Raw genomic sequence first — 12,762 nt, 5'->3', positions numbered from 1 at the left:
TCGGTGTACGAGGGTAGGACACACACCGTGACCGGTGGGGAGTGTCGAGGGACAGGGGGACCTCGGTGTTGCGGGGTAGGACACACACAGTGAACGGTGGGGAGTTCGAGGGACAGGGGGACCTCGGTGTACGAGGGTGGGACACACACCGTGACCGGTGGGGAGGGTGTCGAGGGACAGGGGGGCCTCGGTGTACGAGGGTAGGACACACTCCGTGACCAGTGGGGAGTGTCGAGGGACTGGGGGACCTCGGTGTACGAGGGTGGGACACACACCGTGACCGGTGGGGAGTGTCGAGGGACAGAGGGACCTCGGTGTACGAGGGTGGGACACACACCGTGACCGGTGGGGAGTGTCGAGGGACAGGGGGACCTCGGTGTACGAGGGTGGGACACACACACTGTGACCGGTAGGGAGTGTCGAGGGACAGGGGGACCTCGGTGTACGAGGGTAGGACACACACCGTGACCAGTGGGGAGTGTCGAGGGACAGGGGGACCTCGGTGTAGCGGAGTAGGACACACACAGTGAACGGTGGGGAGTTCGAGGGACAGGGGGACCTCGGTGTACGAGGGTGGGACACACACCGTGACCGGTGGGGAGTATCGAGGGACAGGGGGAACCTTGGTGTACGAGGGTAGGACACACACCGTGACCGGTGGGGAGTGTCGAGGGACAGGGGGACCTCGGTGTACGAGGGTGGGACACACACCGTGACCGGTGGGGAGGGTGTCGAGGGACAGGGGGGCCTCGGTGTACGAGGGCAGGACACACTCCGTGACCGGTGGGGAGTGTCGAGGGACTGGGGGACCTCGGTGTACGAGGGTGGGACACACACAGTGACCGGTGGGGAGTGTCGAGGGACAGGGGGACCTCGGTGTACGAGGGTGGGACACACACCGTGACCGGTGGGGAGTGTCGAGGGACAGGGGGACCTCGGTGTACGAGGGTGGGACACACACCGTGACCGGTGGGGAGTGTCGAGGGACAGGGGCGACCTCGGTGTACGAGGGTGGGACACACACCGTGACCGGTGGGGAGGGTTGAGGGACAGGGGGACCTCGGTGTACGATGGTGGGACACACACACATTGACCGGTGGGGAGTGTCGAGGGACAGGGGGACCTCGGTGTACGAGGGTGGGACACACACCGTGACCAGTGGGGAGTGTCGAGGGACAGGGGGACCTCGGTGTAGCGGGGTAGGACACACACAGTGACCGGTGGGGAGTGTGGAGGGACAGGGAGACCTCGGTGTACGAGGGTGGGACACACACCGTGACCGGTGGGGAGTGTCGAGGGACAGGGGGACCTCGGTGTACGAGAGTAGGACACACACCGTGACCGGTGGGGAGTGTCGAGGGACAGGGGGACCTCGGTGTACGAGGGTGGGACACACACCGTAACCGGTGGGGAGTGTCGAGGGACAGGGGGAACCTTGGTGTACGAGAGTAGGACACACACCGTGACCGGTGGGGAGTGTCGAGGGACAGGGGGACCTCGGTGTACGAGGGTGGGACACACACCGTGACCGGTGGGGAGGGTGTTGAGGGACAGGGGGGCCTTGGTGTACGAGGGTAGGACACACTCCGTGACCGGTGGGGAGTGTGGAGGGACAGTGGGACCTCGGTGTACGAGGGTGGGACACACACCGTGACCGGTGGGGAGTGTCGAGGGACAGAAGGACCTCGGTGTACGAGGGTGGGACACACACCGTGACCGGTGGGGTGTTCGAGGGACAGGGAGACCTCGGTGTACGAGGGTAGGACACACACCGTGACCGGTGGGGAGTGTCGAGGGACAGGGGGACCTCGGTGTACGAGGGTGGGACACACACCGTGACCGGTGGGGAGGGTGTCGAGGGACAGGGGGGCCTCGGTGTACGAGGGTAGGACACACTCCATGACCGGTGGGGAGTGTTGAGGGACTGGGGGACCTCGGTGTACGAGGGTGGGACACACACCGTGACCGGTGGGGAGTGTCGAGGGGCAGGGGGATCTTGGTGTAGGAGGGTGGGTCACACACCGTGACTGGTGGGGAGTGTCGAGGGACAGGGGGACCTCGGTGTACGAGGGTAGGGCACACACCGTGACCGGTGGGGAGAGTCGAGGGACAGAGGGACTCGGTGTACGAGGGTGGGACACACACAGTGAACGGTGGGGAGTGTCGAGGGACAGGGGGATCTCAGTGTGTGAGGGAGGGAGACACACCGTGACCGGTGGGGAGTGTCGAGGGACAGGGGGACCTCGGTGTACGAGGGTGGGACACACACTGTGACCGGTGGGGAGTGTCGAGGGACAGGGGGGACCTCGGTGTACGAGGGTGGGACACACACCGTGACCGGTGGGGAGTGTCGAGGGACAGGGGGACCTCGGTGTACGAGGGTGGGACACACACCGTGACCGGTGGGGAGTGTCGAGGGACAGGGGGGACCTCGGTGTACGAGGGTGGGACACACACCGTGACCGGTGGGGAGTGTCGAGGGACAGGGGGACCTCGGTGTACGAGGGTGGGACAAACACACTGTGAACGGTGGGGAGTGTCCTGGGACAGAGGGACCTCGGTGTACGAGGGTGGGACACACAACGTGACCGGTGGGGAGTGTCGAGGGACAGGGGGACCTCGGTGTATGAGGGTGGGACAAACACCGTGACCGGTGGGGAGTGTCGAGGGACAGGGGGACCTCGGTGTATGAGGGTGGGTCACACACCGTGACTGGTGGGGAGTGTTGAGGGACAGTGGGACCTCGGTGTACGAGGGTGGGACACACACCGTGACCGGTGGGGAGTGTCGAGGGACAGGGGGACCTCGGTGTACGAGGGTGGGACACACACCGTGACCGGTGGGGAGTGTTGAGGGACAGAGGGACCTCGGTGTATGAGGGTAGGACACACACACCGTGACCGGTGGGGAGTGTCGAGGGACGGGGGGACCTCGGTGTACGAGGGTGGGACAAACACTGTGAACGGTGGGGAGTGTCCTGGGACAGAGGGACCTCGGTGTATGAGGGTGGGACACACACCGTGACCGGTGGGGAGTGTCGAGGGACGGGGGGACCTCGGTGTATGAGGCTGGGACACAAACCGTGACCGGTGGGGAGTGTCGAGGGACAGGGGGACCTCGGCGTACGAGGGTGGGACACACACCGTGACCGGTGGGGAGTGTCGAGGGACAGGGGGGACCTCCGTGTACGAGGGTGGGACAAACACTGTGAACGGTGGGGAGTGTCGAGGGACAGGGGGACCTCGGTGTACGAGGGTGGGACACACACACCGTGACCGGTGGGGAGTGTCGAGGGACAGGGGGACCTCGGTGTACGAGGGTGGGACACACACCGAGACCGGTGGGGAGTGTCGAGGGACAGAGGGACCTCGGTGTATGAGGGTGGGACACACACCGTGACCGGTGGGGAGTGTCGAGGGACAGGGGGACCTCGGTGTACGAGGGTGGGACACACACCGTGACCGGTGGGGAGTGTCGAGGGACAGGGGGACCTCGGTGTACGAGGGTGGGACACACACCGTGACCGGTGGGGAGTGTCGAGGGACAGGGGGGACCTCGGTGTACGAGGGTGGGACAAACACTGTGAACGGTGGGGAGTGTCCTGGGACAGAGGGACCTCGGTGTATGAGGGTGGGACACACACCGTGACCGGTGGGGAGTGTCGAGGGACAGGGGGGAGCTCGGTGTATGCGGCTGGGACACACACCGTGACCGCTGGGGAGTGTCGAGGGACAGGGGGACCTCGGTGTACGAGGGTGGGACACACACCGTGACCGGTGGGGAGTGTCGAGGGACAGGGGGACCTCGGTGTAGGAGGGTGGGACACACACCGTGACCGGTGGGGAGTGTCGAGGGACAGGGGAACCTCGGTGTAGGAGGGTGGGACACACACCGTGACCGGTGGGGAGAGTCGAGGGACAGGGGGACCTCGGTGTAGGAGGGTGGGACACACACCGTGACCGGTGGGGAGTGTCGAGGGACAGGGGGACCTCGGTGTACGAGGGTGGGACACACACCGTGACCGGTGGGGAGTGTCGAGGGACAGGGGGACCTCGGTGTACGAGGGTGGGACACACACCGTGACCGGTGGGGAGTGTCGAGGGACAGGGGCGACCTTGGTGTACGAGGGTGGGACACACACCGTGACCGGTGGGGAGTGTCGAGGGACAGGGGGACCTCGGTGTACGAGGGAGGGACACACACACCGTGACCGGTGGGGAGTGTCGAGGGACAGGGGGACCTCGGTCGGTGTACGAGGGTGGGACACACACCGTGACCGGTGGGGAGTGTCGAGGGACAGGGGGACCTCGGTGTACGAGGGTGGGACACACACCGTGACCGGTGGGGAGTGTCGAGGGACAGGGGGACCTCGGTGTACGAGGGTCGGACACACACCGTGACCGGTGGGGAGTGTCGAGGGACAGGGGGGACCTCGGTGTACGGGGGTGGGACACACACCGTGACCGGTGGGGAGTGTCGAGGGACAGGGGGACCTCGGTGTACGAGGGTGGGACACACACACTGTGACCGGTAGGGAGTGTCGAGGGACAGGGGGACCTCGGTGTACGAGGGTAGGACACACACCGTGACCGGTGGGGAGTGTCGAGGGACAGGGGGACCTCGGTGTTGCGGGGTAGGACACACACAGTGAACGGTGGGGAGTTCGAGGGACAGGGGGACCTCGGTGTACGAGGGTGGGACACACACCGTGACCGGTGGGGAGTGTCGAGGGACAGGGGGACCTCGGTGTACGAGGGTAGGACACACACCGTGACCGGTGGGGAGTGTCGAGGGACAGGGGGACCTCGGTGTTGCGGGGTAGGACACACACAGTGAACGGTGGGGAGTTCGAGGGACAGGGGGACCTCGGTGTACGAGGGTGGGACACACACCGTGACCGGTGGGGAGGGTGTCGAGGGACAGGGGGGCCTCGGTGTACGAGGGTAGGACACACTCCGTGACCAGTGGGGAGTGTCGAGGGACTGGGGGACCTCGGTGTACGAGGGTGGGACACACACCGTGACCGGTGGGGAGTGTCGAGGGACAGAGGGACCTCGGTGTACGAGGGTGGGACACACACCGTGACCGGTGGGGTGTGTCGAGGGTCAGGGGGGCCTCGGTGTACCATGGTGGGACACACACACTGTGACCGGTAGGGAGTGTCGAGGGACAGGGGGACCTCGGTGTACGAGGGTAGGACACACACCGTGACCGGTGGGGAGTGTCGAGGGACAGGGGGACCTCGGTGTAGCGGAGTAGGACACACACAGTGAACGGTGGGGAGTTCGAGGGACAGGGGGACCTCGGTGTACGAGGGTGGGACACACACCGTGACCGGTGGGGAGTATCGAGGGACAGGGGGAACCTTGGTGTACGAGAGTAGGACACACACCGTGACCGGTGGGGAGTGTCGAGGGACAGGGGGACCTCGGTGTACGAGGGTGGGACACACACCGTGACCGGTGGGGAGGGTGTCGAGGGACAGGGGGGCCTCGGTGTACGAGGGCAGGACACACTCCGTGACCGGTGGGGAGTGTCGAGGGACTGGGGGACCTCGGTGTACGAGGGTAGGACACACACCGTGACCGGTGGGGAGTGTCGAGGGACAGGGGGACCTCGGTGTACGAGGGTGGGACACACACCGTGACCGGTGGGGAGTGTCGAGGGACAGGGGGACCTCGGTGTATGAGGGTGGGACACACACCGTGACCGGTGGAGAGTGTCGAGGGACAGGGGCGACCTCGGTGTACGAGGGTGGGACACACACCGTGACCGGTGGGGAGGGTTGAGGGACAGGGGGACCTCGGTGTACGATGGTGGGACACACACACAGTGACCGGTAGGGAGTGTCGAGGGACAGGGGGACCTCGGTGTACGAGGGTAGGACACACACCGTGACCGGTGGGGAGTGTCGAGGGACAGGGGGACCTCGGTGTAGCGGGGTAGGACACACACAGTGAACGGTGGGGAGTTCGAGGGACAGGGGGACCTCGGTGTACGAGGGTGGGACACACACCGTGACCGGTGGGGAGTATCGAGGGACAGGGGGAACCTTGGTGTACGAGAGTAGGACACACACCGTGACCGGTGGGGAGTATCGAGGGACAGGGGGACCTCGGTGTACGAGGGTGGGACACACACCGTGACCGGTGGGGAGTGTCGAGGGACAGGGGGAACCTTGGTGTACGAGAGTAGGACACACACCGTGACCGGTGGGGAGTGTCGAGGGACAGGGGGACCTCGGTGTACGAGGGTGGGACACACACCGTGACCGGTGGGGAGGGTGTTGAGGGACAGGGGGGCCTTGGTGTACGAGGGTAGGACACACTCCGTGACCGGTGGGGAGTGTTGAGGGACAGTGGGACCTCGGTGTACGAGGGTGGGACACACACCGTGACCGGTGGGGAGTGTCGAGGGACAGAGGGACCTTGGTGTACGAGGGTGGGACACACACCGTGACCGGTGGGGAGTTCGAGGGACAGGGAGACCTCGGTGTACGAGGGTAGGACACACACCGTGACCGGTGGGGAGTGTCGAGGGACAGGGGGACCTCGGTGTACGAGGGTGGGACACACACCGTGACCGGTGGGGAGGGTGTCGAGGGACAGGGGGGCCTCGGTGTACGAGGGTAGGACACACTCCATGACCGGTGGGGAGTGTTGAGGGACTGGGGGACCTCGGTGTACGAGGGTGGGACACACACCGTGACCGGTGGGGAGTGTCGAGGGGCAGGGGGATCTTGGTGTAGGAGGGTGGGTCACACACCGTGACTGGTGGGGAGTGTCGAGGGACAGGGGGACCTCGGTGTACGAGGGTAGGGCACACACCGTGACCGGTGGGGAGAGTCGAGGGACAGAGGGACTCGGTGTACGAGGGTGGGACACACACAGTGAACGGTGGGGAGTGTCGAGGGACAGGGGGATCTCAGTGTGTGAGGGAGGGACACACACCGTGACCGGTGGGGAGTGTCGAGGGACAGGGGGACCTCGGTGTACGAGGGTGGGACACACACTGTGACCGGTGGGGAGTGTCGAGGGACAGGGGGACCTCGGTGTACGAGGGTGGGACACACACCGTGACCGGTGGGGAGTGTCGAGGGACAGGGGCGACCTCGGTGTACGAGGGTGGGACACACACCGTGACCGGTGGGGAGGGTCGAGGGACAGGGGGACCTCGGTGTACGAGGGTGGGACACACACACCGTGACCGGTGGGGAGTGTCGAGGGACAGGGGGACCTCGGTGTACGGAGGGTAGGACACACACCGTGACCGGTGGGGAGTGTCGAGGGACAGAGGGACCTCGGTGTTGCGGGGTAGGACACACACAGTGAACGGTGGGGAGTTCGAGGGACAGGGGGACCTCGGTGTACGAGGGTGGGACACACACCGTGACCGGTGGGGAGGGTGTCGAGGGACAGGGGGGCCTCGGTGTACGAGGGTAGGACACACTCCGTGACCGGTGGGGAGTGTCGAGGGACTGGGGGACCTCGGTGTACGAGGGTGGGACACACACCGTGACCGGTGGGGAGTTCGAGGGACAGAGGGACCTCGGTGTACGAGGGAGGGACACACACACCATGACCGGTGGGGAGTGTCGAGGGACAGGGGGACCTCGGTGTAGGGCGGGGTCGGACACACACCGTGACCGGTGGGGAGTGTCGAGGGACAGGGGGACCTCGGTGTAGGGCGGGGTCGGACACACACCGTGAACGGTGGGGAGTGTCGAGGGACAGGGGGATCTTGGTGTATGAGGGTGGGTCACACACCGTGACTGGTGGGGAGTGTTGAGGGACAGTGGGACCTCGGTGTACGAGGGTGGAACACACACCGTGACCGGTGGGGAGTGTCGAGGGACAGGGGGACCTCGGTGTACGAGGGAGGGACACACACCGTGACCGGTGGGGAGTGTTGAGGGACAGTGGGACCTCGGTGTACGAGGGTGGAACACACACCGTGACCGGTGGGGAGTGTCGAGGGACAGAAGGACCTCGGTGTACGAGGGTGGGACACACACCGTGACCGGTGGGGAGTGTCGAGGGACAGGGGGACCTCGGTGTACGAGGGTAGGACACACACCGTGACCGGTGGGGAGTGTCGAGGGACAGGGGGACCTCGGTGTACGAGGGTGGGACACACACCGTGACCGGTGGGGAGTGTCGAGGGACAGGGGGACCTCGGTGTACGAGGGTAGGACACACACCGTGACCGGTGGGGAGTGTTGAGGGACAGGGGGACCTCGGTGTACGAGGGTGGGACACACACCGTGACCGGTGGGGAGTGTCGAGGGACAGGGGGACCTCGGTGTACGAGGGTGGGACACACACCGTGACCGGTGGGGAGTGTCGAGGGACAGAGGGACCTCGGTGTACGAGGGTGGGACACACACCGTGACCGGTGGGGAGTGTCGAGGGACAGGGGGACCTCGGTGTACGAGGGTGGGACACACACCGTGACCGGTGGGGAGTGTCGAGGGACAGAGGGACCTCGGTGTACGAGGGTAGGACACACACCGTGACCGGTGGGGAGTGTTGAGGGACAGAGGGACCTCGGTGTATGAGGGTAGGACACACACACCGTGACCGGTGGGGAGTGTCGAGGGACGGGGGGGGGGTGGGACACACACCGTGACCGGTGGGGAGTGTCGAGGGACAGGGGGACCTCGGTGTACGAGGGTGGGACACACACAGTGAACGGTGGGGAGTGTCGAGGGACAGGGGGATCTCAGTGTGTGAGGGAGGGACACACACCGTGACCGGTGGGGAGTGTCGAGGGACAGGGGGACCTCGGTGTACGAGGGAGGGACACACACCGTGACCGGTGGGGAGTGTCGAGGGACAGGGGGACCTCGGTGTACGAGGGTGGGACACACACCGTGACCGGTGGGGAGTGTCGAGGGACAGGGGGACCTCGGCGTACGAGGGAGGGACACACACCGTGACCGGTGGGGAGTGTCGAGGGACAGGGGGACCTCGGCGTACGAGGGAGGGACACACACACCGTGACCGGTGGGGAGTGTCGAGGGACAGGGGGACCTCGGTGTACGAGGGTGGGACACACACACCGTGACCGGTGGGGAGTGTCGAGGGACAGGGGGACCTCGGTGTACGAGGGTGGGACACACAGAACGTGACCAGTGGGGAGTGTCGAGGGACAGGGGGACCTCGGTGTACGGGGGTGGGACACACACCGTGACCGGTGGGGAGTGTCGAGGGACAGGGGGACCTCGGTGTACGAGGGTGGGACACACAAACTGTGACCGGTAGGGAGTGTCGAGGGACAGGGGGACCTCGGTGTACGGAGGGTAGGACACACACCGTGACCGGTGGGGAGTGTCGAGGGAAGGGGGACCTCGGTGTTGCGGGGTAGGACACACACAGTGAACGGTGGGGAGTTCGAGGGACAGGGGGACCTCGGTGTACGAGGGTGGGACACACACCGTGACCGGTGGGGAGGGTGTCGAGGGACAGGGGGGCCTCTGTGTACGAGGGTAGGACACACTCCGTGACCAGTGGGGAGTGTCGAGGGACTGGGGGACCTCGGTGTACGAGGGTGGGACACACACCGTGACCGGTGGGGAGTTCGAGGGACAGAGGGACCTCGGTGTACGAGGGAGGGACACACACACCATGACCGGTGGGGAGTGTCGAGGGACAGGGGGACCTCGGTGTAGGGCGGGGTCGGACACACACCGTGACCGGTGGGGAGTGTCGAGGGACAGGGGGACCTCGGTGTAGGGCGGGGTCGGACACACACCGTGAACGGTGGGGAGTGTCGAGGGACAGGGGGATCTTGGTGTATGAGGGTGGGACACACACCGTGACTGGTGGGGAGTGTTGAGGGACAGTGGGACCTCGGTGTACGAGGGTGGAACACACACCGTGACCGGTGGGGAGTGTCGAGGGACAGGGGGACCTCGGTGTACGAGGGAGGGACACACACCGTGACCGGTGGGGAGTGTTGAGGGACAGTGGGACCTCGGTGTACGAGGGTGGAACACACACCGTGACCGGTGGGGAGTGTCGAGGGACAGAAGGACCTCGGTGTACGAGGGTGGGACACACACCGTGACCGGTGGGGTGTTCGAGGGACAGGGAGACCTCGGTGTACGAGGGTAGGACACACACCGTGACCGGTGGGGAGCGTCGAGTGACAGGGGGACCTCGGTGTACGAGGGTGGGACACACACCGTGACCGGTGGGGAGGGTGTCGAGGGACAGGGGGGCCTCGGTGTACGAGGGTAGGACACACTCCGTGACCGGTGGGGAGTGTTGAGGGACTGGGGGACCTCGGTGTACGAGGGTGGGACACACACCGTGACCGGTGGGGAGTGTCGAGGGACAGGGGGACCTCGGTGTACGAGGGTGGGACACACACCGTGACCGGTGGGGAGTGTCGAGGGACAGAGGGACCTCGGTGTACGAGAGTGGGACACACACCGTGACCGGTGGGGAGTTCGAGGGAAGGGGGGACCTCGGTGTACGAGAGTGGGACACACACCGTGACCGGTGAGTAGTGTCGAGGGACAGAGGGACCTCGGTGTACGAGGGTAGGACACACACCATGACCGGTGGGGAGTGTCGAGGGACAGGGGGACCTCGGTGTACGAGGGTAGGACACACACACCGTGACCGGTGGGGAGTGTCGAGGGACAGACGGACCTCGGTGTATGAGGGTGGGACACACACCGTGACCGGTGGGGAGTGTTGAGGGACAGGGAGACCTCGGTGTACGAGGGTGGGACACACACCGTGACCGGTGGGGAGTGTTGACAGGGCTCGGTGTACGAGGGTGGGACACACACCGTGACCGGTGGGGAGTGTCGAGGGACAGAGGGACCTCGGTGTACGAGGGTGGGACACACACCGTGACCGGTGGGGAGTGTCGAGGGACAGGGGGACCTCGGTGTACGAGGGTGGGTCACACACCGTGACCGGTGGGGAGTGTCGAGGGACAGAGGGACCTCGGTGTACGAGGGTGGGACACACACCGTGACCGGTGGGAGGTGTCGAGGGACAGGGGGACCTCAGTGTACGAGGGTGGGACACACACACCGTGACCGGTGGGGAGTGTCGAGGGACAGGGAGGCCTCGGTGTACGAGGGTGGGACACACACCGTGACCGGTGGGGAGTGTGGAGGGACAGGGAGACCTCGGTGTACGAGGGTGGGACACACACCGTGACCGGTGGGGAGTGTTGAGGGACAGGGCGACCTCGGTGTACGAGGGTGGGACACACACCGTGACCGGTGAGGAGTGTCGAGCGACAGAGGGATCGATGTACGAGGGGAGGACACACACCGTGACCGGTGGGGAGTGTCGAGGGACAGAGAGACCTCGGTGTACGAGGGAGGGACACACACCGTGACCGGTGGGGAGTGTCGAGGGACGGGGGGACCTCGGTGTACGCGGACAGGACATACACCGTGACCGGTGGGGAGTGTCGAGGGACAGGGGGACCTCGGTGTACGAGGGAGGGACACACACACTGTGACCGGTGGGGAGTGTCGAGGGACAGGGGGGCCTCGGTGTACGAGGGAGGGACACACACCGTGATCGGTGGGGAGTGTCGAGGGACAGGGGGACCTCGGTGTACGAGGGTAGGACACACGCACCGTGACCGGTGGGGAGTGTTGAGGGACAGGGGGACCGCGGCGTACGAGGGTGGGACACACACCGTGACCCGTGGGGAGTGTCGAGGGACGGGGGGGACACACACCGTGACCGGTGGGGAGTGTTGAGGGACAGAGGGACCTCGGCGTACGAGGGTGGGACACACACCGTGACCGGTGGGGAGTGTTGAGGGACAGTGGGACCTCGGTGTACGAGGGTGGGACACACACCGTGACCGGTGGGGAGTGTCGAGGGACAGGGGGACCTCGGTGTACGAGGGAGGGACACACACCGTGACCGGTGGGGAGTGTTGAGGGACAGAGGGACCTCGGTGTACGAGGGTGGGACACACACCGTGACCGGTGGGGAGTGTCGAGGGACAGAAGGACCTCGGTGTACGAGGGTGGGACACACACCGTGACCGGTGGGGTGTGTCGAGGGACAGGGGGACCTCGGTGTACGAGGGTAGGACACACACCGTGACCGGTGGGGAGTGTCGAGGGACAGGGGGACCTCGGTGTACGAGGGTGGGACACACACCGTGACCGGTGGGGAGTGTCGAGGGACAGGGGGACCTCGGTGTACGAGGGTAGGACACACACCGTGACCGGTGGGGAGTGTCGAGGGACAGGGGGACCTCGGTGTACGAGGGTGGGACACACACCGTGACCGGTGGGGAGTGTCGAGGGACAGGGGGACCTCGGTGTACGAGGGTGGGACACACACCGTGACCGGTGGGGAGTGTCGAGGGACAGGGGGACCTCGGTGTACGAGGGTGGGACACACACCGTGACCGGTGGGGAGTTCGAGGGAAGGGGGGACCTCGGTGTACGAGAGTGGGACACACACCGTGACCGGTGAGGAGTGTCGAGGGACAGAGGGACCTCGGTGTACGAGGGTAGGACACACACCGTGACCGGTGGGGAGTGTCGAGGGACAGGGGGACCTCGGTGTACGAGGGTAGGACACACACACCGTGACCGGTGGGGAGTGTCGAGGGACAGACGGACCTCGGTGTATGAGGGTGGGACACACACCGTGACCGGTGGGGAGTGTTGAGGGACAGGGAGACCTCGGTGTACGAGGGTGGGACACACAGCCTGAGGGACCTCGGTGTACGAGGGTGGGACACACACCGTGACCGGTGGGGAGT

This window comes from Mobula hypostoma, unplaced genomic scaffold (assembly GCF_963921235.1).
Source record: "Mobula hypostoma unplaced genomic scaffold, sMobHyp1.1 scaffold_108, whole genome shotgun sequence".
NCBI lineage: Eukaryota > Metazoa > Chordata > Chondrichthyes > Myliobatiformes > Myliobatidae > Mobula > Mobula hypostoma.
The sequence above is the reverse complement of the archived record's forward strand: the minus strand, read 5'-3'. Positions refer to the sequence as shown.